This window comes from Rhinopithecus bieti, unplaced genomic scaffold, assembly GCF_001698545.2.
Source record: "Rhinopithecus bieti isolate Rb0 unplaced genomic scaffold, ASM169854v2 scaffold_54450, whole genome shotgun sequence".
NCBI classification, from domain to species: domain Eukaryota; kingdom Metazoa; phylum Chordata; class Mammalia; order Primates; family Cercopithecidae; genus Rhinopithecus; species Rhinopithecus bieti.
In genome coordinates this window covers 121,235-147,057 of record NW_016821377.1, presented here as the reverse complement: position 1 = coordinate 147,057, position 25,823 = coordinate 121,235, and the positions used below count along the sequence as shown (strand labels likewise).

At 38.2% G+C, this 25,823-nt stretch overlaps 1 long non-coding RNA gene across 1 annotated transcript; it reads right to left on the bottom strand.

Moving 5' to 3' along the window:
- Window positions 1–7,484: 7,484 nt before the first annotated feature.
- Window positions 7,485–25,006, bottom strand: LOC108520820 (uncharacterized). The gene is made up of 3 exons (XR_001883028.1): window positions 24,901–25,006; window positions 8,616–8,688; window positions 7,485–8,504 (listed from the first exon to the last, which is right to left on the bottom strand). It is a non-coding gene; the product is annotated as an uncharacterized LOC108520820 (long non-coding RNA).
- Between the last annotated feature and the right edge of the window lie 817 nt (window positions 25,007–25,823).

Sequence of the window (25,823 nt, the reverse complement as noted above, 5' to 3'; positions counted from 1 at the left end):
AGCTTTCTGACTGTAGAAAGAATTTATCAGATGTTTTCATGACTGCAGGTTTGCTCAGTGATAAAGCACAGACTCAAGTGTCAACTGAATATGGATCGCAATTCAAAGTATGCCATGACCAGTAGAATTACCTCGAACAAGTTAGTTAACTTCTTTGGGTCATGAAATTTTCATTCGTGTAATGAGGAAAATACTAATTCATACCACAGAGGATTGTTGTCAGGTTTAAACAAGATAGTGCTTGTAAAGTGCATGGTAAACAGTATACACTCGAATGCTTGTTTGATGATGATGAAAAATAAATTTTAGAAAGAGACAAGTCCATGAAGCCTATATATAGACCCTTCTTTCTACGCTGTATTTGTCACTAACATTACCTTGTTTTACAACCTAGATGCCTGGCATTAAAAAGGAGGAACTGTCTTTGAGGAATTAGAATCAGTTATGTGTTAACAAGACCAATGTGTATTTGAAATGTTAACCCTTCTGCCATTAATTAATCTGGGAGCTATAGTAATAAAATTTAAGATTTTTCTTCTCTTAAAACTAGCTGTGGACTGCATCTAAATTTTCATTAAGTGGGCAATCAAAATCTTCAGTTTTTATTACAAAAGACTCATGTGGTAGAGAGAGACAGTTTAAATGCATAAGGAATGAGGTGGAATAATGATTTGGTGCATATATTCTGATAATTACTACTTCCTTTCTCTCAGCTCCCTTGCAATAAATGTGCTGTCTTTTTAAACTTCATTAACAAGAGCTTACAAATTTTAATAGGGTACGATAATTCTACCTTAATTTTAGAGCAATGTAATGCAGGTGTCTGGTCTTTCTGAGTAATTTTCCCTGAAATATTCCCAATGATTCAGAAGAGTTCTTTAAGGATTGAAATGATACATAGTGTTGGTACCAAATACATTTTGTATTTTAATTTTTAATGTTAGATATTATTAAGCCTTTAGTATTGCAAGTGAAACAACAGCTAATTGTGCTCTTGTGCAAAAACCAAATCTTTCTTACCAAGATTTAGTATTTTAATAGGAATTAAGATTTTCTTAGCAGTGGTTGTGGCTTAGTGGATAATGCACTAAGAAAATCTGGCAACCAGCGCTTAACCAGACCTAAGTGACTGAGCTACAGCTCAAGTAAAAGCATTTTAACATTTTATGAAATATGGAAACATCACATCAGCAGTCAGTAGGCCTCAACACTGAAAATGGCAATTATGCAGTTCGGAGACCACCATGGACATAATCCTATCCTTTTTTTTCTTTTTCTCACTGGACTAGCATCTAGTCTTTGTAATACTGATTTTTTTTTTTTTTCCCCTGGATATGTTTCCTATCCAATGATGTTTCTAAACCTCTGAATTTGAGAAGGGATAATCTATTGAAACAACTAAATAAATGGATTACAAAAAAATTGTGCAAAATTTATTTCCACAGTTCAAGAAAGAGCCAAATAGCTTTCCTGGAATGGTCTTGGGTTTAGAACGAACTTTTAAGTTGAAAACAGAAATTTTCCACCAAGAGAGACTGTCCTTTAAAACTGTCAGGAATAAACAAACAACAACAACTATTCTCTGTTTCTTGCTTCCTGAGACACTAATAGTTCTTGAGATTGGTCCTGTGGGAGAAAAGAAGCCTTTGCATTTTCTCTAACTAAGAACTTTTGAATTTAACTTCACACTTACAATTTTTTTCTCTGTCTCATCATGTTATCAATTACGTCCTGAGGCATGTTTTAGCTTCTGTTTTAATTTATTCCCATACTGTTCTATAGAGACTATCACTGGTCATCAATTCCTTCAGAGCTTAATTTAAGTTTTTCTTGTTTTTTTTTGGGGGGGGCCAAGGGGGAGATAGAAGGACGGAATAGCAATTTAACATGTTTCATTATGAGTCCCTGCTTTAATATTACTTTATATCAAGCTGATCAAGAGTCAAACATATGATATTTCCGTTTGGGTGTGTACAAAAAACTCAGGGATAGGGCACAATTAAGAGTTGTTTTTTTTTTTTTAATGAGAAGATCCATTCATCTCCCTGTCAGCCAATTTTTTTGACCCTTAGGGATTTTATCTGTGCAGAAATTGCTGTAAAGCAATGTGGCAAACTGCTTTCGAATAATCTTACCAGAGTCAGAGGCTTCCTGGTTTTCCACCCCCTTCCCTCCCACTCAACCTGGTAAAACTTTGTCTCCTACAACTTCAGGGGCATCCATTTTCTGAAACCATTTCTTACCTCTGCAAAAAAGTGTAATCTAGAGGGAGCTTCATTGAAAGGGCAAGAAATTTGAAGTCAGATAAATTGGGTTTTCCTTCATTTTCTCATGGTTAAAATGAATGTTGGGGCCGGGTGCAGTGGCTCATGCTTGTAATCCCAGCACTTTGGGAGGCCGTGGCGGGCGGATCACGAGCTCAGGAGTTCAAGACCACCCTGAACAACATAGTGAAACCCCGTCTCTACTAAAAATGCAAAAATTAGCCGGGCGTTGTGGCATTCGCCTATAGTCCCAGCTACTCGGGAGGTTGAGGCAGGAGAATCGCTTGAACCCAGCAGACGGAGGTTGCAGTGAGCCAAGATTGTACCACTACACTCCAGTCTGGGTGACAGAGTGAGACTCAATCTCAAAAAAAAAAAAAAAAAAAAAAAAAAAAGAATGTTGGGGAGGAAAAAATGTTTTTCTACTTGCTTATGCTAAGTGCGTGGGGCCCTGCAAATTAAACTATAGGAGAAAAGACACACAAGTTTTGTTAATATTTATAGGCACAGAGTTCACAGAAAATATTAGGTTGGTGCAGAAATAATTGTGGTTTTGCCATTTTTTTCTTTTCTTTTCTTTTCTTTTTTTTTATTTTGAGATGGAGTCTCAATCCGTTCCCCAGGCTGGAGTTCAATGGTGTGATCTTGGCTCTCTGCAACCTCTGCCTCCTGGGTTCAAGTGATTCTCCTGCCTCAGTCTCCCAAGTAGCTGAGATTACAGGTGTGTGCCACCACATCTGGCTAATTTTTGAATTTTTAGTGGAGACGGGGTTTCACCATGTTGGCCAGGCTGGTCTTGAACTCCTGACCTCAGGTAATCGGCCCAACTCAGCCTCCCAAAGTCCTGGGATTACAGGCGTGAGCCACCACACCCAGTTGGTTGTTGCCATTACTTTCAATGGCAAAAAACTGCAATTACTTTTGCACCAAGCTAAGAAGTGAAACAAAGAAATGATTAGATTTAGGAAACAGTGCTTGGACTTCAAAGGATCATAAATTATGGGGCAAGTGACTGGGAAATACGTGGGGGATCTAATAGAAAATAAAGACTATTGTAGAAGATACGTTCTTTCATTTATTTATTTATTTGTTGGTTTATTTAGAGATGAAGTGTCACTGTGTGGCCCAGGCTGGAGTGCAATGACTCGATCTCAGTTCACTGCAAGCTCCGCCTCCCAGGTTCACGCCATTCTCCTGCCTCAGCCTCCTGAGTAGCTGGGACTACAGGCAACCGCCACCATGCCCAACTAATTTTTTTATATTTTTAGTAGAGACAGGGTATTAGCCAGGATGGTCTTGATCTCCTGACCTCGTGATCTGCCCCCCTTGGCCTCCCAAAGTGCTGGGATTACAGGCGTGAGCCACCGCGCCCGGCCAGAAGATGAGTTCTTTAGACTCTTCATCTGTTATGACATTTCTGCATTTTGTTATTTGACTCAAACACTATTAGTGGTTTCTCTCGATCTAAGAGACAAAACCAACTTGCTAACTGGCATTTAAGAATCCTTTAACAAGGACTGATCAGGCTTCTCTAACCAGTTTACAAAATGCCTAGTGGAACCTGGCCTTTGCATCTCATGATGTTCCTGCAAACTAAGTTCCAGGCTGTCTTCAATGCTGAAGTCCAGGATTGCTGATGGTACTCTCTGATGCGCCCAGAACAGGCACTGTTTATACCTGTTGTCTCAGCATACTTATTAAGAGCATCCTGTTTCTTATTCAAAAGTATCCCAACTTAGAAGATAAATGATACGTCATCCTACTTATGAATCTTTCCTGTCCGTCCCAAACTACAATGGCTATTTCCTTCTTCTGAAATCCTTAGAGATGTCTGTCTACAGCACTGTTTTAGCGTGTAGCACATGCTATAATTACAATGTGCCCACCATGTGCCAGGTATCTTAATACACTATCTATATAACCTATGAAACCTATTTTTTCAGATAAACAGTAAAAGATACAAAGAGCAATTTAAAATCACTTCTTGTTCATTGTCTCAGAGACAGTGGCAGCAGGACTTTGATTTAAACATAGAACCATCTGTCTCCAAAACTATGCTTGCTTCACCATGTTGAGTAACAAACTTATCTCAGTAGTTTTCCTGGGACTGTCCCAGTTCTAACACTGAAAATCTCTCATTCCAGGAACCTCCCTGCTCCCCCTGCAAATGGGGAGGAAGGGTCGTTCACCCTACCATGACATCATCGAGGCCTCAGCTGATTTGAACACAAAATAGATATTCCTATTGTGGACCCTAGTTGTGTCATAAATAAGCTCTTGGCTAGAGGGCTCCAGACCGTTCCTCCATTTAATCCTCAGAGTCTAGCACAGTGACCTACTAAAATGTCACTTTGCTTTCTCCCTCACCTTATTTCGTGAGTGTGTTTTGCTTTTATGGTTAACTTGTAATCCTATTTGAGAAATAAATTATGTTTTTTTCCTTTGTCTCTTGTGCTGCCTAGCCCTGTGTTTGACCTGCAGGGACTCAACCACTGCGTCGTTGCTGAGTAAGCGAGCTTGAGTTGCATGTTTCTCCGAACATATGGTTTTTAATGGTAGCCTGTTAAAGCCTGCGTCAATGTCGTAAACGATCCTTTCACTGCACCACTCGATCTCCTCAAAAACATCTTTCAGAACAAATGGGGTACCGTACCACCAAGGACACGTATCTGTCTTTGAGTAGCGCCCCTTTGCGATACACTTCTGGTTTAAATGCCTGTAATCATTCTGTTTCCCTCAGCCCCCTGGTGTTTCACCCAAGAGAAATCACCCTTTAGGTTTCATTCTAACTTAAACAGATGTGAGAATGAAAAGAGAGACTGAATTACTTTAGAGGATAAATTTCAGAATTCATGAAGAGTTTGAGGCTTAAAGAAGTACTTAATTAATGTTCATGTGTTTTATTTTTTTGCAAGCTCCCACATCCATAATCCCAAAGACTTCTTTTGATGGTACTTGTTTTCTATGCTGAGACTGAAGTCTGCTTTAGAACAAATGCTTTTCTTCTAAAATGATACATACTAGCTAAAACAGTTTTTTCCTTTCTCCCCAAGTCACATCCAGGGATAAGTACGATCCTCCTGTTTTATAAAGTCTCAGGCCTTGGTGCCAGGGATCTTCTAATGTACGGTTCTGGAATTACAATAGATGCCTCTATTTTTTAATCTGTCCATTGCAGTCTCCTATGACATCAGTTATTCCAGGGCAGGAGGTCAAGCGGTGGCGGGGGTCAACATCTGAAGGGCATTCGCATGCTGGGAACTTTGGTTTTCTTTTAACATTTTATTGCTCACTCCCCAAGGGTTTTGAATTCATAAAACAAACCCACCTACACCTCATCAGAAATTACTGATTTCAGAAATTGCTGAAGAACACAGCCGTATCAATAAAAGAACGTGTATTTTGTAAGCTAATCTTTAAAATATTGCTGAAAGGCCGGGTGTGGTGACTCATGCCTGTAATCCCAGTGTGAGAGGCTGAGGTGGGAGGATCACTTGAGCCTCGGAGTTTGTTCTAAGTGTGCCACATGCCCAAAACTAATTTCAAGGGAGCAGTGTTGTGTGATCCTATTAAGGTGTCTGAAGGGAGCAGAAACAGAAATATCAGTGAACCGAGCAAATGACCACCATTGTGTGTTGTTTCTTGTTCTTCAAAATATTTTTCAGACTTTCTATGTCATGTTTTTTTGAGATGGAGTCTCACTCTGTTGCCCAGGCTGGAGTGCAGTGATATGATCTCGGCTCACCGCAACCTCTGCCTCCCAGGTTCCACTGATTCCTGCCTCAGACTCCCGAGTAGCTAGGATTACAGTCACACACACCATGCCTGACTAATTGTTCATACTTTTAGTAGAGACAGTGTTTTACCATGTTGGCCAGGCTGGTCTTGAACTCCTGACCTCAAGTGATCCACCTGCCTTGGCCTCCCGAAGTTCTGGGATTACAGGTGTGAGTCACTGTGCCCAGCCTCTATGTCAATCGCATTACTGGGTATATACTCAAAGGAATTTAAATTTTTTATGATAAAACACATGCATACATATGTTCATTGCAGCACTATTCACAGTAACCAAGACATGGAATCAATCCAAATGTCCATCAAAGATAGAGTGAAAAAAGAAAATGTGGTACATATGCACCATGGAATACTATACAGCCATTAAAAGGAATGAGATCATCATTTCCTTTGCAGGGACATAGATGGAGCTGGAAGCTGTTATCCTTAGCAAACTAACCCTGGAACAGAAAACCAAATACCATGTGTTCTCACTTACACGTGGGAGCTAAATGATGAGAACACACAAACACATAGAGGGTAACAACATACACTGGGACCTATTGAAAGTGGAGGGTGGAAGGAGGGAGAGAATAATGTATAAGTTCATTTTCATGCTGCTGATAAAGACATACCCAAGACTGGGAAGAAAAAGAGGTTTCATTGGACTTAAACAGTTTCCCATGGCAAGCAAGCTGCATTTTAAGGTTGTGGTGAAGAAAGCAGAAGCCAGAAGAAGAGAGTTGCTTCATGTTGGAGAATACCATCCAAACCTTGTTATACAGCGTGTGAGTTTTTGGGGTGCCTGCATGACTGAGCTTACACTTTATCAGGGGAATTGTCAACACTGATTATAGATGTTGAAAAACTCAGTATTTAGAGGAAAAAATTGATAAAAGTTTTATTTGATTATATAAAAATACAGAGAATGGTCATTTATGTGGTTACTTAACAGTCATTTATGTGGTTATTTATGCCTTTTGCTGTGCAGTACAGTGAATACTATGCAGCACTTTAAATTGGTGTCTAATTAACTGTGTAAACTGCTTTTGATTAAACTTCACAGCTAGTGACTCATGGTTCACAATTTAAAAAATTTCAGTGAACATGAATGTGTCTCACTCCTTTTGTCACTGACTCAAGACAGTGTTGTCTTATAAACTTTTGCATGTGTGCTGTTTATTTTCTCTTCTCAGATGCACCAGAAACAAACTAGTTATATTTTAATAATTTTCTTCTATACATATATCCAATACATAAAATAGTATCCATAACAAAAATTAATTTTATCATTTGCATTTTGTTTCTTTCATACATGAAATTTTAAACCCATCTTTAAATGTCAAAATAGAACTTTTAAAATAGAAATACTTTTGAATTAAAGCATCAGAAGGGACTTTAGATGTTATCCAGTCCAGTCCCTCCGTTATGGATTGAATTGGACTTTTAAGCCAGTTGGTTAATTAAGCTAAAAGATAAACAATTTAGAGATATTATTTTCAGGTCTCCTAATTTTTTGCCAGAACACCAGATGTGCAATTCTCAAAGACATCATTTACCATGGGCTTTAGATATTACCGCAGTAGATATCTTTTTTTTTAATGACTTAGTCTATTCTTCTGCAATAAATCACTGTATTCTGATGCTTTAAGGAAACTTTGTTTATATACTGCTGTGGCTGTTACATCTTGCCTTTGATGGTGTTGGTTTTGTGATACAGTGAACAAAAACGTGAACTCCTTAAGGACAAAGGTTGCTCTTGTGCCTTCATAAAATATCTGTTAACTTCTGGGAATTCTCTAGGCTTTTCAAATAGTAATTAATTTTTTAAATTGATGAAAATTGTGTATATTTATGGTATATAATGATGTTTTGATTTGTGTATACATTGTGGAATGGCTTAAACTAATTAACTTATCTTCACCTCACATACTTATTATTTTTTGGTAAGAACACTTAAAATATACTCTCATAGCAGTTCTTAAGTATGTAACATATTATTGTTAACAATAGCCACCAGGATACCTGATTGATCTCTTGAACTTATTCCTCCTGCCTAATTGAAATTTTGAATCATGTGACCAGTATCTCCCCTAGTCCCTAGGAGTTTAGTCTTGTAGGCCATACACTGGCATGAGCAAGGTCAGATGTTAGGACTTCTAATTTATTGACTAGTCTCTCCTTATGACATCTTTAAGCTAAAAAGGCTAAGAAAAGTGATCTATGGAACAATATTTATTTTATCTGAAAAATGTACACATATGATATTTTGATAAAACATATCTTCCTCTGATATACATATATGTTATTTTCGTAAGTCTGTATTTTGTTCATATTTTAATCCCAAGTTTTAGTTCCATTTTAGATATTCTACTTTGTGTAGCTTCCATCATAGCCCCTGACCCCGTATCTGTTGGCTTTGATCGACATCCAAGTTCAGTGATCATCTCCTCAGCAACACCAGTTCTAAAAAAAGAAAAAGAAAAAGAATAACAAAAACCTCATCCTTATTCCAGTCAATCTGTGGCATTTTCTTTGTGTATTTTCTTTGTTGAAGAAAAAAAGATAAGAAATTACCTTATAACACTAACCCAAACTCACTATTACACAGTATATCCATGTAAGAAACCTGCATAGGTATCCTCTGAACCTGAAATGAAAATAAAAACAAATAAAAATAAAAGAATAATCTGAGCTCTTAAAAAATTACCTCATTAATATCTTTTTTCTTTGTTCATTTTCTACATCCCTTTTCCCCTCCTCCACCACCCGTCCCCAACAAGGCCACATGCTAGCATGTGAAGCTCCATAGAAGACAGGTCCTTGTCTCTCTGGTTTCAAAGCTGGAGCTCAGAATCTGGAATAGTGCCTGTCACACTGTAAGCCATCAAAAAGTGTATGTTAAGTGAAGGGAGGATAAAATCACACTCCCCAAATGTCAATGAATCTGAAGGGATATGTTTGAGTTTATGGTGCAGGATGGCTTATCATAAATGATAAACCAACCCAAGACTAAGGCAAGCCTCCACTAAAATCCTATTAAAATAAATGAAGGCCTGAGGGCTTCCATCAAATGGCAGCTGCTCTCATTTCAGAATGGGCCTAGTTTCTCATTCAGCCAAAACCCTGTACACAATCTCTCCCCATAGCTCATTTTTTCCCATAATACTTTTTGACGGAGTTCCTTGCTTCGGCCCAGTACAGTGACATTTCTTTCGTGTCTGGGCTGACTGCCAAGGGCCCAGATAAAGCAGAAACTTGAGTGGAATATTCTGTTCTGGAATAGCTATAACCTTCCAGCTGCTCGAGGTTGTGTTACCTTCTGGGAGAATGACAGTCTGTTCCTGTCTTGGAAATGGAGAGGCTTTTCCACATTCCAACAGCATGTCTCCAATGGAGCAGGGAACAGATCCTTAAGCATCATGGGAAGGAACAGGTCTTCCTGGAATCCTGGATACTCTAAAGTTTCCCAGACTGTGCCATTCATCCTTTAGCTACTCAGTGACAAAGTTATCTTACTCGTGCTTGAATTTCTTTTCCTGGCCAGGAAGTGACTTCCAAAGTTCTCTTGAGAAAAAATAATAGAAAGGGAATTTTCTTCCACTTTTCACTTAGGCATCTCAGTAAAGCAATGGTCGGGGGGCAGCTAATTCCTGACTTCAGCAAAGCTGAAACAAAGGCTATTTGAAGTCACTCTGTTGGAAAATAATATTAGGGCTCTAGGGAGAGTACATGAGAATTATGAATAGTGCAACCCTCGGACTGGGATTTTTGCCAGCGGCCAGGTCAATTTAAGGGAGGTTCTCTCTGGGGCCCCTCTTCCAGGCACCCCGGCATGGGGGCTGGAGAAGGCCAGAGAGTGGAGGTGGCACGAGGAAGAGGAGGGGAGGAGATGACCACACGGGGCATACGGACGTAGTTTCTGTTGCCTGAAGAATATCTTCAATGTTGTGTCCTTTAATTTGATAATTCAGCCTCTTTTCAACTTTATGATATTTTAGAACCAAATATTTGAAAGGAAATATGCTACAAGCATTAAAGGTTCTATTTTGTAGAAACAAAACCAACTACTTCTTTCTCTTTCTCTACTTGTCTTTTTTTTTTTTTTTTTTTTTTCTTTTTAGGAGTGGTCATTTTATGATTGCAGATTTTCCTGTGTTCTGTTTCATACATTTACGTTTTGGTCAAGTTTTCTGACATTTGCAAACTACCATTCTGGAGGGGATAAAAAGCTAATTTGAGTTTTCTGTTATTCAAGACATTTTTTTCTTCTTACAAAATTACCTTGTATCTCCTCTTCTCACAAAATGCTAGCAATCCAGATATTGTTGAGAATATTTTAGAGAATTGACCTTTCTAGGTTGTTAAACTCTTTCAGCTCCTGGAAAAATAGATTACTTTAGAGGAGGGCTAAAGGGCTGATGGAATTCTTACACCTACTACAATTCCCACTGCTAATGATTTTTATAGATGCCTCTCTCTGGCTTCATTGTTGGAATGAATAACGAAGGAGGAGAAGAATAGACTCACTTGGTTATTTGTCCTCATGCATATTGATTCATAAAACTAAAGACCTCAAGGGAAATTGTGAGCTAAAACCCTTCATCCCCCTGTCTCCAGGGAAGAATTTATTTGGATACCTCAAGACAGAAAGTCGACTGCCCTTAACAGCCACCGTAAGAAACTCTGTCACTTTCTTTAGCAATGTGCCTCGGTATCTTATCAATTCTTGCAGACAAGTGATTATTCATAAACTCTAACTTAAATAATTCCAAAACTCAGAAAAAATGTGATTGTTTTATTTACTCATGTATCCTCAATTCCTTGAGAGAATGATTGGCATCTAGTAGGCACTAACTAAGTGACTTTTTGAATAAATGAATAGATAACTGAATGAATAACTAGAAATTAAGTTATACAACAGAGAAAGTGGCATAATCATTCACGTTACCAAGCATTATTGAGAATTATTTGATGCATACTGCTATTTCGGTACTGTATGGAATTCGCAGATGTAAAAGGGAAGAGTTTGTTAACCCTGGATTTTGATTGTTTCTCACAATCTAATAAGGGTGTGTCTCTCTATATAAGTAACCACAATCCAAAGTAGATTATAAATGGTATAATCTAAATTATAATGAGAGAGTGTGAAATGAATACATGTATTTGTGTTAGAATGAACAAAGATGGCATAGAGATAAGATGATGACAGGTTTTAAATTACTGTGGGACTTGGAGGTTGAAGGCCTTTCCAGGTAGAGGTGACACTCACAGTAAAGGAGGGGCAGGCAAATGCAGGGTTGGATCCGCAGCCACGTAATCTGGTGTGGCCTGAGGGCCGTGCATGTCTGTGTGTGTATGTGATGGTGTTGGTGATGTCATGTATGTGACGGAGAAGATGGAAAAAAGCAGGAACAGTTTGCTGGGTCCTCTAAAGACAGAGTGAGTTCAGAGTAAGGAAAAAATTGTTCATGTCATGCAACACCGTATTGTAGCTACCATTAAGTCTAGATATTTTGTCTATTTTGTGTACAATTATATCTGTGGCTGGAACGGTGCCTGAAACATAGTTAATACTGGATAAATATTTGAGTGTAACACTAGTACTCTGAGGATGGCAAACACAGGTCATGCCTTGTGAAACTGTTCAACTCCTATTTTGTTTATGTTTTCCCTGCCAAAGAATCCACATTCAAACTAGAAAAAAACTTGAACAGTGATCAATAAAGGGTACCTGGCTGGGTGCAGTGGCTCATGCCTGTAATCCTAGCACTTTGGGAGGCCAAGGCCAGCCTGTGCAACATGGCAAGACCCCTTCTCCACAAAAATACAAACTTTAGCCAAGCATGGTGGTGTCCACCTGGAGTCCCAGCTACTCTGAAGGCTGAGCTGTGATTGTGCCACTGCCCTCCAGCCTGAGAGACAGAGCGAGACCCCATCCTAAAAATAAGTAAATAAATAAATAAAAGATATTTAAGGTTAAAGCAGTAAAATAACATCTATATTCTTGGAATAATTTTAATATTTTGGGCTACTGAGATATAACATATTTGGATACTGAAATAATTTCAGATGTAGTTTTACAACTACTATGAATTTTTTTTTGAGAACTCATGGGAAATAGCAAAGGTGACAGGAAAATGTATTGGCTGACATTGGTCCAACTCTTGGAAAGCAAATTCTACCAAGCAGTATACTAGACGTTGGTTGCTGGCTAGATCCTAGAACAATTGTAGATTGTTATTAATTGGATTATGTATAAGCACTTGCGGGGTTACTTTTAGTTAGGTTGTACCACTCCTACCTGGAAGGTGGCTGGGGAAAGCTGCCATGGATAAGAGATGGGTCATAGATGTGTGTTCTAGCTATGTGTTTTAAGAATAGCACAGCAGCAGTAAAATCAGCATGGTGTGTAGTCATTGGAATGAAGTGAGCCTTCTTGACCAATAGTAATAGATCAATCACTAAGACAGTGGTCAGGTTGTAAATGAGCTAAATTCTACAAACATAGATGATAACTGTAAAACTAAAGGATAATATATAGTTGAAAATTACCTTGGAACTGTAGACTGGCAGATGGATATATACATAGTAGCAAATAACAGAAGCTCTAGTCAGATCAATTTAAGTGAGTTCCTAATATAGCTTCTAATATGTAACCCAGGCCACAAAAGTCTCCATTGTAAATAGTTATTGTGAATTTCAAGCTAGTTAGTGCTTGGAAAGCTCTGAGAGCAATGCCTGATACAAATTTAATTAAGAATTTAATTTTTTTTCTATTATTATTAGTACAATAAAATTAAACATCTTCAAATCAAATGTTTATACAAATTCAGTTGTAATTAGAAAACAACCACCATCTTACATTTTATGAATTAAAAATTGAGAATGAGGAACAGTGCAAGTATGTTTGATTTCTATAATTCATTCATACCTTCAGGCAACAAACATTCAGTGAATACTTTCTATCTGCTAGCGCTACCCTACATGATAGAGATGGAAAGATAATTATGGCACTATATTCTTAAAGAGCTCTTTATTCTTAAAGAGCTTAATCTAGGGTAGGATCTGATAACTCTAGCATCTACAACACCTAAAAAATTTATTACATATGTCTGATTCATAACTATCTCTGTTAGATCATAAGTTTCTTGAGGGACAAACTGCTTCATTTCCATTTTTACGTCTCTAATGGCTAGAACACAGTGTGTTTCCTAATATATGCTCTGTATATGATTGCTGACATCTGATCACCTCAAAACGGACTCCTTGAAATGCAAAATGTGACACAGCAAACTTTTTTTTTAATGCATAGCTGAGCTGACAAGAAAGAAAGAAATGCTCCAATTGCCAAGATCAAAGATGGACTGAAAACCATAGCTGTGAACTCATGAGGTGATGCTGCAGCTACTCTGGCTGATGGTTTTGGTCCCCACAACAAAGGGCTTGAGCTTTAATCCCATGAGACCCAGGAGTGAACTACTACAAGATGAACTTCATAAAAAAGAAAACTGAATCCAGTGAAATGATTCCTGGACAAGAAACAATTGTGAGCCAAGAAATTGGCAAAGATAGGCATATATAAATAAGCATTGACTATGGGACAAAAAAGTAAAGTGAATTAAAATATGGACACAGATAATGTGTAAGATGGTAGGAAAAAGTGTGTTCTGGAAGGAGAGGGAGATAATCATCAAATTAAGATTTTGTTAGGTCAAGTATGCAAACTAAAAGTTTAAAGGTAACCTTTAATAAATAGATTATATGATTTCCAATCCAGTAAAGGGCAAACAAATGATTAAGGAAAACCCAATAATTAATAGAAGGTAGAAAAAAAGGAAAAAAGAAAAAATACATGGTAAATTGCAAACACTAAATAAGATGATAGAAATAAATCTCAATCACAATTTTTAAATAAAATGAGTACAGATGGCTTACATTTGCAATTAAAAGTAGAGATTTTCAGATTGGATTTCAAAAATCTAGGGTAGGTTTATTTAAAGACACATACTTGTAAAAGAAAACAGCTCAGAGAAGTTGGAAAAAAGTGGGAAAAGATTACTAAATTAAAAGGAAGTTGATAAATCTATATTAATATCAGAAAACTGTATGCATTGACAACATTTATATAATTAGGTTGGTGCGAAAGTAATTGTGGTTTATGTCATTACCTTCAATGGCAAAAACAGCAATTACTTTTGCACTAACCTAATATATTCATATAATAAACACATATAAAATGTTATAAGGTAAATTTTACTGCAAGCCTATGCAAATTACACCTGGAATATAAATAAATATTCACTATAGAGGAATTACCATTTTTCAGAGCAAAGATCATGAACTTTATTGGATTTAGAGTCCGAGTATGAATTTTAGTGAATTATACTAATACTTATAACAATAGTAAACAGACAATAATAATAATTTATATCATCTTCCAGCTACTCTATAAGTACATTTTATAATTTAAACTTTATCTTCTGAGTCACTCTTACTATTCCTACTTGAAAGATGAAGAAATTGAAGCTGATGGAAATTAAGAGATTTGCTCAATGACATGAGCCAACGTGGGACTCAGATCTACCCCGTCTGACTTCCCAGTAGTGCTTTTAATCGTGATGCTCCTGTGGCTTTGGTTTGTGTAGAAACTTTTTGATAGATGTGAGAAGAACCTTGGGGACAGGTGAGAGCAACTCAGAGTGGAAGTGAAGATCTTAAGCTCCACCCTATTTGGCTAAGTGTCCACTGATGAGCCATCCCAGCGGTGTAGAAGGACCTGGGGAAGAAGGACCTGTCTGTCTTAGAGTTTTTTATTATGGTTGGGAACTCAGAAAGCTGTAGCCTTGGAGGCAGTGGGTACCTCCATGAGTTATGGAAATAGCCAGTGCCGGCAGTAAATTCAATTTGTTCTGAAACATCCCTGCTATTCCTAGGGCCACACCCATAATTGCCCTCTGTGTAAGGGTGACAAGGGACCAAGTGAGTGCCGGGACACAGTACTACATGTTCCCAGGAAGAATAGATGCCTTTTTCTGATTTCCCACAGAGGCTGAATGGGCCAGCTGCATTTCTGGCTGTTCCTTTTTCCCTTGGAGCCCAAGCTCTAGAGAGCTACCTTAATGCTAGTCCTTCCACACGTTGACTTTTTAGAGTTCTATAAAGGCCTTTTGGAAGATTTTTTCTCAGCAGGATGCCTAGAGAAGTCTCCTTCAGTTGCAATATCTTAAAAATGGATGTCTTCTGATTGGCATAAATTCATTCAGGCCCTTCTAGAATTTCCATTGCAAATGTCTAACATGCTTGAAATTATGGCTGCCTCAGACAGCAGCGAGTGCCGTTGCAAGCATCTTGACCATCAGTCACTGGACAGAGGGAGGGAGTTTTAAAGGCCTTGTGCATCTGGCCTCCTCTCCTGACCCCATTTATCAGGCAGGAATCTAACATGAACCACACCACTGACACGTGGGAGCTCTTTCGGCATTTCAATTTCTAACATTGAACTTGCCTAGTTTCACACTGAGCCCACACCCAACACTTCTCTGTCATTCCACTTCATTTGGTATCTAATGCTCATTTTACTTACATGTAGTTGGCTTCATAATTTATTTGAGTTGGTGGGTGATATGGTTTGACTGTGTCCCCACCCAAATCTCATCTTGAATTGTAGCTCCCATAATTCCCCTGTGTTGTGGGAGGGACCCAGTGGGAGATAATTGAATCATGGGGGCAGTTTCCTCATCTTGTTCTCATGGTAGTGAATATGTCTCATGAGATCTGATGGTTCTATAAGTGAAAACCCCTTTCACTTGGCTCTCATTCTCTTCCCTTGTCTGCCACCATGTGAGACGTGCCTTCAGCCTTCCACCGTGATTGTGAGGCCTCCCCAGCCACATGGAACTGTGAGCCCATTAAACCTTTTTTTTGTAAATAGCCCAGTATGTCTTTATCCGCAGCGTGAAAACAGAGTAATACAGTTGGAGCAGGGAGGATAACTGTATTTATGAATTTAGCAAATATTTATTGGGCACTTTTTTTTATGCCTGGCACTCCTCAGGGTCCTGGGTATACAATGGCAAGTCCAGTAGTCAAGTTCTCACTGAGCTTACCTTCCAGTGGATAGCTACAGAAAGCAAATATGTGCTGTATGAGCTGGTGATAAATGCTATGTAGGGAAAAAGGTAGGGTAAAGCAGACAGGGAGCTGCTGGGATGAGCGATGCTATTTCATACTGGGCATTCAGGGATGCTTTTCCTGGCATTTGGCGGAGAGAGACAGATGTAGGAGATCCAGCCATGTGGAATCTGAGGAAATAGCATTTCAAGCAGAGACAAAAGAAATACCAAGGTGTTAAGGCAGGAGCCTGCCTGACATTTCTGAGGAAAGACAGGAAGGCTGGCGTGGCTGAAAGACGAAGGCTGGAATAGTAGAGACTGAGGTTTCAGAAGGAGTCAAGACACGCAAGTTCTGTAAGACCATGGGAGGAGACCTGGTGTAACAGAGCCATTTCAGCATGTTGGTTTCTGACTTTGACCTGTTTTCAAGGTCAATTTCCACAAACCGTAGTTTCTTCATCTTTGATTTTCATCCTTGAATGAAACTCAAAGCCACTGGAGTATTTGAGAAGTGTAGTAACAAGACCTGACTTCGTTCTGGAAGATTCCTCTGGCAATAGTTCAGCAATGTTTCTATCCACCACTGGATGAAACAGACTGTTTTTCAGAGGTGGTTGATTAAATAAACACATTAAATTAAATGGGAAGAATAATTTTCTAGGATCATTTCTATGCACCCTTATTCTGGACTTAGCAGCAACATGTGCACTGATATTTAAAACGACTCCAAATACTTACTATTGATATAAAAAAGTAGTAAATACCTAAACCAGAATAATGCAGTCTGATCCTTTCCATTTTTAGTCCTTAGTTCCTTATTTATAATGCAAACTGTCCTGGAAGAGGGTGCTATGTCTTTCAGCTGAACAAAATATGTGGCATCAAATTATGAGGGTTTATGCTCAGTTATTTTTAAAAGAAGAGACTGTTAAAATCTGGGGTGAATCATAATTGAATTAAAGACTAAAAGATGAAACTTCAACATATGCTTGAAAACAAATAAAATCTTAGCTATCAGTGGTCATCAGTTTTAGAAATAGTGATTGTTCATAGTCATATCCAGTTTGAAATCTAAATGGAAAATTATTTCTTTTCCTATTTGCTTGGATCAGGATGAAATATCAGAATACCAAAACATTTCCTGTCCTTTTTTTAAAAAACTTTTTGATAATTTTTTATTTCTGTACACTTAGGAAGTTTATTGGAATGAGAAGTGAAATATGTGTGACCCCAAACATGTGTTAGTAAGATTGTGATGATGCTTTTGTTGATCTGAAGTTGAAAGGTATTATCTTTTGGTGGCAGAAAATTTTCTTCCACATTTTCCTATTTTCTGAAAATATTTTATTTCAATTAATTTAGTTCCACATATTTTGGTTTGCACATTTTAATATTTAACTATATTATGGTATAGATGCAGTCAGAAGATTAATAAAAAGGGCAATTGTAGAGATCCAGCTATCTAGTGTTCCTCTGAGAAGTAAATTTTAAAACAAGAAATATTCAATTAGATTTCAAGATTGTAAAAAAAACCACGCTGCCAATCAACTGTGGAAGTGCAAACAACAAACTTGGAGCCCAGAGGAAAGAGAGAAGGTTGCAAAACTGCTGACTGTGCTAAAAGAGCCAAAAGATTAAGGCAAAAATAAAGTGTTTTCAAATATATTGAAAAAAAGAGTTACACCAGAAAGTAGGACTGAAAACAAATAGGGAGGGAGAAATCCGTGTTACCGAAAGTGGCTCAAGACTGAACTGCTTTTAAAAATCTGTGTCTGACAAGGCAAACAGACTTTGGGCAATTGGGACATAATGAAGACCTGGTTTATTAGCAAATGATTTCGGCAGCTGATGGCGTTTCTGCATACTAATGGGCAGGACTTAGAATTTTCAAACATGCCTGCTGCTACCTGTACTAAAATGTCTATAAGTAATTTGCCATCTAAGCTGCTACCTTTACCCAGGAGTGAAGCCTGATTATGCCTTCATTGCCTTCAGCTCCCGACGACTCCCATGAAATTGAAAAATCGGGTAGAATGTGTGAAGTCTCAAAGGACTGATAAGAAAACTGAACAACCAAGGCTGTGAGTTTTAACCCTATTGTTGTCATTGACTTCCTCAGGGTCACCTTAGCCTTTGCATACTTTTATTTCTAATGCATGATGATTAAACTCCCCTAGCAAAAATATATGGCTCAAGAGAGTTTAGCATGTGTCGTAAAGTATTTGTGAAATATACAATTAGGAAGAGAATGGGGTCAAGTCAGTAAGAATTAAGTTATTGAGTTCAATCAACCCACTAGGGCAGTGTAGCTAGGTAGCTAGGTACAGTCTATGTAGACAAACTACCTTGATTTGAACCCATCTTATTGTTTTCTATATGTGTAACCCAGGGCAAATGACTTAACTGCTCTGATTCTTCATTCATAAAATTAGACTTAGCTATTGTAAAGGATACCTAAGACAAGACACATAGTGCTCCATAATGCCAGTTACAATTATGAGAGAAAAATCTTCTTAGACTCAAAGAAAAAATGAGAAATCCTAAGACCAAATTTGCACACATGAGAAGAAAGTAAACTTACAAAATTTTGGCTCTAAAACGTATTTTAAGAACATAGTAACTGTAAATGGAAGTTCAATCAATGTCATCTAAATAACGAATTTTGCACAGCTTGCCATATGTCTACAGCCTGCAAAGGTAAAGATTAAGTACTGAACTCTGCCTTATCATTCAGAAGGATAACTGGGAAGAGTAATGAGACTGAAAAGCTGAAATCATGTTTGGTGACTATAAGATGGACTGTGAACTCATAAACTTCACAGAGATCTTGAGAAGCCATGTAGTTGAGTCTTAATGTAATCCATATTGAAGACATTAAAGGCTGTGTATCTGTCTTCTCCATACTTCACACTCATGAAGATAATACTGAATGCTTCCACAATGATCAATTTACTTGCTCACGGGCACTCGTAGTTAGGGATGGAGGGAAGGCAATGGACCCAGGTCCCCAGCTCTCCATTGGTCATGCATTATATACTCTGTGATTGGGGAATCCCTTAAAAGATGCAAAAAATAGGAGTCCTTGCCACTGAGAACAGAAGCTTTTGGTAGCCCAAGAACTCAAGGGGCTAGCCTGAGAGCTCTAGGGACCAGCAAAACTTAGACAAAATCAGACCAAACAATCACTGAGCTTTTAACCAAATGCCAAATAGTGAGCGAGGACCTAGAGATATGATGGAGTGTAAGAAAATGTCTGTCTCGGGAATCTCAAGGTCTGAAATGATAGTGTGCCAGAATTGAGACCAGGAACACTTATTCATTCACTCAACTTGTATTTATTAAAGTTCTACATACCAGGCACTGCTCTAGGTACCCAGAAGTGGAATAAAACAAAATATGGGTCCCTGCCTTTATGAAGTTTATTTTCCATTGATAGTGGATGGATGGGAAGACATCAGGGGATAAACAATAATGTGATTACCTCAATTGTACCTGTAGGATTTTATGGTATTTTAACACATAGAGGTGACTGAATGATGATGTGGAGAGGCTAAAGCCATTGAAATAAGAATTTATGGCCAGGTATGGTGGCTGACACCTTTTATGTCAGCACTTTTGGAGGCCAAGACGGAAGGATGGCTTAAGCCCAGGAGTTTGAGAACAGCCTGGACAAGACCCCCATCTCTACAAGAAAATATTTAAAAACAAAACATTAGTTTCACAAGATGATGGATACCTGTAGCTCCAGCTATATAGCAGGCTGAGGCAGGACAATTGCTTGAGCCCAAGAGGTCGAGGTTACAGTGAGCTGTGATCACATCACTACTCCAACCTGGCTGACAGACTGTAACTCTGTCTCCCAAGATTTTTTTAAAAATTACATTTTCCAAGAGGAGAGTGCATGTCACACCATGAAGGGCCACATTGGGAAGCACTAGTGTGGAGCAGGAGGCAGAAAGGAGTGGCAAAGTTACTGTTTTTATTGTGTTTTGTGTGAGAAAGGCAAGACATTCTGGAATGTAGAATTGCTTTAGGATTGGTTAGTCCGAATAATTCTGGTGAGTTTTGGGGCAAAGGGTTTCTTCCTTATTGTTTGGTACATGGTGATTTAGAGCAAGGAGAATTTTGGATTGGTGTGTGAGTTTGATGAAGGAGATTGTTAGGAATTTGGAATGGCTGGTTTTTTCTAGGCAGGATATGGAGAGCCCTTTGCTATTTCTAAAAATCGATTAGCCCTGGTAGGCACAGTCTTTCCCCAATTAGCAAGGCTGCAAATGCCACAGCATCAAGAATATGGAAAATAAGAAAATATGGTAAATACAATTGGATCTGTGACTGGAAGCCAAATAGACAAATATGGAAACTAAGAAAGCGTAGTTAGAACAATGATAAATAAGCAATTCTCTAGTGTGTTATGAGGTGGGGCAAATGAAAAAAATAGAGGTAGACATGGGTCTTAGGGAGTGCTGGTGGGTGGGGTATGAAGAGACTGCAGCATTAAATAGTATGGTTAGGGGTAGGTTTCAATGAGAAGATGAGTGGTGAGGAAGGACTTGAGTCAAGGCTTGCCTCCACATAAAGATTCTAATATTTTAGAATTCCAGCAAGACACAGAAAATTAACACATCAATGAACAGGATGCTTTCTTTCATTCATTCATTCATTCACTCAGTCATTCAGTTGGTTGGTTGATAGTTAGTTAGATATTAAAGAAATATTTATCAAGCACCCATTAGGCCAGAGACCAAATAGATGTTTGGGTTACAATGGTGAGCATTGTTGACACAGACTCTACCATCATGTAGCTTATCAGTTAGTTGGGGAGACAGATGTTGACCTAATGGACACACACATAAATACAAGCACACCCTTGTTTTGTTGTACTTCATTTTTGTTGCACTTTGCAGATATGAAATCTTTTACAAATTGAAGATTTGTGGCAGTTGTGCATTGAGCAAGTTGATTGGTGTCATTTTTCCACAGCATGTACTCCCTTTGTGTCTCTGTGTCACATTTTGGTAATTCTCACAGTATTTCAAACTTTTTCATTATTATTATATTTGTTATGGTGATCTGTGTATAGTGCTCTTTGATGTTATTATTGTAATTGTTTTGGGGTGCCAGAAACTGAACTCATGTAAGATGGTGAAATTAATAAATGTGTATGTTCAGGCTCGTCCACTGGCCAGTCATTCTCTCATCTCTCTTTCTCACCTCAGACCTCCCTATTCCCTGAGACACAATCATATTAAAATTAGGTCAGTTAACAACCTTAAAATGATCTCTAGGTCTTCCAGTGAAAGGAAGAGTTTCAAGTATCTCACCTTAAATCAAAAGTGAAAACTTACTAAACTTAGTGAGAAAGGCATGTTGAGCCCAAGATTGGCAAAAAGCTAGGACACTTACACCAAACAGCTAAGTTGTGAATGCAGAGGAAATTAAAAGTGCCACTCCTATGAAATATGGATTATAAAAAAAGTGAAGCAGCTTTATTGCTGATGTGAAGAAAGTTTTAGTGGTCTAGACAGACGATCAAAGCAGCCACAACATTCATGTAAGCCAAAGCCTAATCTAGAGCAAGGGTTTGACTCTCTTCAATTCTTTGAAGGCTGATAAAGGTGAAGAGGCTACAAAAGAGAAGTCTGAAACCAGCAGAGGTTGGCTCATGAGGTTTATGGAAAGAAGCCGTCTCCAAACCAAAAAAGTGCAAGGTGAAGCAGCAAGAGTTGATGGAGAAGCTGCAGCACATTATCTAGAGCATTTAGCCAAGAGAGTTGATGATGATGGCTACACTATACAACACATTTTCAATGTGGATGAAACAGCCTTCTACTGGAAGAATTATGGAGTAACTACAGATGTGGTGGAAATTGCAAGAGAAATAGAATTAGAAGTGGAGCTTGAAGTTGTGACTGAATTACCACAATCTCACAATAAAACTTTAATGGATGAAGAATTGCCTCTATGGAAGAGCGAAAAAAGTGGTTTCTTAAAATGAAATCTACTCCTGGTGATGATGCCATGAACATTGTTGAAATGACAATAAAGGATTTTGAATATGACTACAAATTTAACCGATAAAGCAGCAGCAGAGCTAGAAAAGACTGACTAACCTTGAAAGAATTTCTACTGTGGGTAAAATGCTATCAAACAGGATCATATACTACAGAGAAATTTTTAATGAAAGGAAGAGTCAATTGATATAGCCAACTTCACAGTTGCCTTATTTTAAGAATTAGCCATGGCCACCTCAGCCTTCGGCACCTACCACACTGATCCATCAGTAGCCATCAAAATTGAGGCAAGATCCTCTACAAGCAAAAAACAAAACAAAACAAAACCCTTACTAAAGGCTTAGACTATTGTTAGCATTTTTAAGCAATGAAGTCTTTTAAAATTATATGTAAATTGTTTTTTGTTAGTCATAACGCTATTGCACACTTTGTAGACTACAGAACAGTGTAAACACAACTCTTACATGCACTAGAAAACCAAAAAATGTGTGTGACTCACTTTATTATAATACTTGCTTGATTTCAGTTATCTGGAACTGAACTGCAGTATCTCAGAGGTATTCCTGTATTTAATTGGGACTGGAAAATAGCTACACAGTGTTAAGAAAGCTCATAATAAGGGTATTTGATTTAGCTAAGGAAGTCAGGGAAGGGACTATTGAGATTTGAAGAATAACTAGGTGTTGACAAGTCATAGGAGGGAGAGAAGATCATCTTTGTGGAAGAAATAGCTTGTGGAAAATCCATGAGATAGAAGCTTAAGGGGTAGGAGGCAAATGGAGAGACCCACGTGGCATGGTGCAGATGAGGTTGAAGGTTTGTGCTGGGAGAAGGTAGTAACAAAGTAGGGCCTTTTACACCTCATGAAGCAGTTATGCATTTTACAGAGAGCAATGGACAGTGGAGGAAGAGCTTTAAGCTGAGGTATCACTTGACCTTCTTGGCTTTGAGAACGGATATAGGTAGAACATTGAGAAGGCCACAGTCTAGGTGGGAGATGGAGATTGCTTGGATCAAGAGGGTTGTGGTGCAGAGAAAGAAGAAGAAAAATGGCCTCAATGATGCATTTGACATGAATGAAGAAAAATAAGTTACCAGTTATGAATTCTGCATCTCTGGCTTGTGACTGTGGGACGATGTACTTCCATTCATTGAGAAGGGGAACACAGGAAGAGGATCAGGTCTTTCGAGAAGGTCATGGAATTGATTTTGGACATAACATTGTTGAGATTCCTTTGATACATGTGTGTGAAGAGTTCATGGAGGCAGTTAGTTGTATGAGTCAGATCTTCTGAGGAGAGATGTAGCCTCAAGAAGCATGGATACACCAAGAGTATCTGTCCCCTGTAGAATAGGATTAAAACTCCTTTTCCAGATCCAGACTCTTAGCCAGCCATGCCAACACAGGAAACCCCACTGAATCCCAGGCTTTTTGTCTACTACCTGAAATATCCCATTGTTTGCAAGTTGGCCATTGAAAAGACCCCTCTGTATCAATGCAGGCAGGGACTAAGGCTGGGGGTCTTAGAATGAACCTTCATTTCTCTTATCTGAAGGCCATTCTGGAATGAGGACTGTTTTTTCTTCCCCACTGTGAAGTAGTAATGTGCCCCTTGAACATTCTCAGCTTCTTGATCTGTTAAGATGTTCATTGTTTACCTCTCTGCTTCCTACCAGGGGACAATATATGTTCAGCATTAAAACAACTAAAACATAGCCTTTGTAGGCAGACAATATCTGGCTGAAGTCTCAATCTGCGATGAATTTAACTACTTGAAGTTTCAATTTCTTCATTAATAAGAGGAAGTTATCATATTCACCTAATAGTTTTGTTTTGAGGATTAAAGAAGATAATGCTTTAGTACAGGGCTATGGTGCTGAAACATGATATGTTTTCATTTCTCTTTCTTTCTTTCTTTCGTTCTTTCGTTCTTTCTTTCATTCTTTCTTTCTTTCTTCTTTCATCTCCTTTGCAGAAACTCTCACCAATTAGGTATGATTTTTTAAGGTAATAGAAGACACATATGGTATTGTTCCTTTGATCCAATTATCATTTCAAGCCAAAAAGCCATTCAGCCACTCCTATTGCCTGGTTATAAAATAGCTATTTTATTTCCTTTCTTACATCTGCCCATTCTTCATGAAACAGCCTTCGGGTAGGTGACATAGTCTTAAAAGCAGTCACAAAAGTAAAGCAAAGCATAACCTTCCTCTAAAATCTCTAGGCCCTGAATTTGGAATCAGAGCTCCCTGGCATTTAACTTTGTACAAATCACCTGACTAGTCCAAGGCTCATCAGTAAATAGGAATGAGAACACCTATTCTAACCTCTGAACCATGTAGAGAGTATTCACTGGAAAAATGTAAACTTTGTAATTTGTGAGGGTCTTGAATACCTATAAGCTGTTATTAGTCAATTTCCTTTTTAATAACTATATCAGGAATTTAAATCACACACACACATACACACAAATCAATGTAGTCACCATGCATATTGTATTAGGTTCATCCCTAATTGCCTGTATTGCTCTCCCTTTGGTCATTTCCTTCCATTGCCTCTGCTGCAGACACAGGCGAACTGATAGAACACAAGGATCTTCCTAGCACATACACACACGGACTCTCCCCAGCCAGAGTTTCCCATGAAAGCTTAACTACGAAGAAATTCAGAGAAGGAAGAGAATCTGAACTGTAATACCCTGTGTCTAGGCTAGATTTCTGATTAGCCATTACCTTATGCTGGTTATTTTCATCGTCATTTCTGGAGGCCTTGGGCTTATTCATTAGAATTTTCTCTAGCTATTCATTTTCCAAATGCAGCCATTTTTCTGGTATGATATTGCCTGTAAGTCAAAACAAGATAATGTTCACTATTACCAATACATTTTTTATTTCTTTTATTTTTTCCATTCAGTTTTTCCCATGGACTTTAAAAAAAAAAAAACCCTTCCTGTTAATAATACTTTATATTTGGATGATACTTAACACACTCTCTCAGGTACAGCATATTGGTTAATTTGAACCTCAAAACAACAACCTATCTAATGTGGTATGTAAACCAGGAATGGCTATTAGCTACTTTGTTTTGTGAATGCAGAATCTCTGTTTTACTTCTTTGCCAGGTACTACTAGCAGAAAAGGGACTGACATCCTCTTTGCTGACCTCAAAATACTGTTTTTAATTGGACATGATCCTAGGCTGGATACTTTATCTCTCCTTGTTTCTCTTTCTTCATTTACAAAAATGGGGTAGATTTGATAATTTCCAAAGTCCATTTATCTTTAAATTTGGGTTCTATGTCATCAAATATTTATTGTGCCCCTGTGTAGAATACTGCCAATTCTAGAGCTATGAAAAGTCATAAGGCACCCTCACTGTCTTCTAATAGTTTATGATATAGCTGGAGGGGAGCGGATGCTAATGAGAAGATGAAGGAAGATCCAGGATTTAATTTTCTAAGTCCTACATGACTGACATGCAAAAATAAGTGCTACAAGGGAGGAGGGAAGGTCATTATTTCTCCAAAATATTGGCACATGGATTGACAGCCGGATCTTGGAGTTTCAAAGTAAGGGAGAAGCCCTTCACCTTAACATTGGCTATAGACCAATATAAAGAGAATAAGAATAAAAATTGTGTCTATGGATAAAAGGGG